This window comes from Camelina sativa, chromosome 16 (genome assembly GCF_000633955.1).
Source record: "Camelina sativa cultivar DH55 chromosome 16, Cs, whole genome shotgun sequence".
Lineage (NCBI taxonomy): Eukaryota > Viridiplantae > Streptophyta > Magnoliopsida > Brassicales > Brassicaceae > Camelina > Camelina sativa.
Genome location: NC_025700.1, coordinates 20,992,935 through 20,994,454, shown reverse-complemented (window position 1 = coordinate 20,994,454; position 1,520 = coordinate 20,992,935).

Genomic DNA, 1,520 nt, shown 5'->3' with positions numbered 1-1,520 from the left:
CCCCCCCCCCCCTTCTACCTCTCTCTCTGTCTTTGACGGAGAAGAAAGTTACAGAAATGAAAAATGAAAAATGAAAAAAAAAAAAAATTGGGAAAAGGAAAAAAAAAAGGGGAGAGATAAAAAGAGAGAGAGAGAGAGTTTACATGAGAGAGGAAGAAGAGTGAAATCTGCAGGCGCAGGGTTTTATGGTGTAAGAGAGTTTTTTTTGTAAATATATACCTAAGTTAAAATCTTTTTTATTTCTTCAAATTTTTTTTTATTTTTTTTCAATTATTATAATTTTCTGGTGATGAAATCTGCGTGTCAATCTCAAGGAGCCATTCTTATTGTATATATATTTGATGTATTTATTTTTTTTCTTTTTCTTACCTATTTTATTTTTAATTTATCACCTTTTATTGATACTTTTTCCTTTGTTTGAGCCAAAATGGAATCTTCACCATTTCTCTCTCTTCGGTATTCTGAAAGTTTTGGGTAAATTATTTTTACACTTTTTTTAGCACAATACCTGGTTTAACCTGAGTTTTGGGTGAACTTCTTTATTCACACCATTATAAAACAAGAAAAAAAATTTGTATACATAATAATTTATACAAACCGATATAATAAAATAAAGAAAAACTTAAACCACTATTTTATAAACCCAAATCGATATACATAGAACCTCTATAAATTAATAAAGTCGGGATCATGAAATTTTATTAATTTATAGAGGTTTTAATTTATCGATAAATTAATAAAATATTAATTTATGAAGTGAATTTTTTATCAAAAATTCAGAGTCGAAGAAATTGCTACTACTATTTTTCAAGGTGATGATGTAGTTGAAGAAGATATGACGGTACCTTTAGAACCAGATACACGTAAAGAAGCAATTATCGCGTCAAAAACTCTCTACAATTTTTAGATAAGATTTGAAAAGACAACGACATAAGTTTTTGATGCAGTCAGAAAGATTAGAGATGCTCTCCAACAAGAATGCAAATTCAAGAACAAACAAACAACAATAGATTTATATTTCACTAGATTTTCTTAGATATATATATATATATTTCTTAGATATATATATATATACTAGTTTATTTGATTATTAATTTATGATATTGATGAGACCATATTTTTACATGCGATTTTCAAAAAAAAATTATTAATTTATTATTTTATCGAATAATGTCTAAAATTACACTAGTCCCAACTTGGGACCGGAGAAATTTATTAATTTATAGAGGTTATTAATTTACCGAGTATTAATTTATAGAGGTTCTATTGTATAATTTCGTTCTAATTGTAAAATCTAAACCCTAACCATCTCATTTGTAAACCAAAACCGACATATAATTTCGTTTTGATTATAAAATCTAAAACCTAATTTTCATTTATAAACCCAAACCGATATATAACCTTGTTTAATTGTAAAATCTAAATCAAATCAATATTTAACTTTCTTTAAATAAAAGTATATAGAATTTGTTTCCTTGATTTGTTTTGTTTTTTAATTCAATTTTGATTTATTTTTAAAA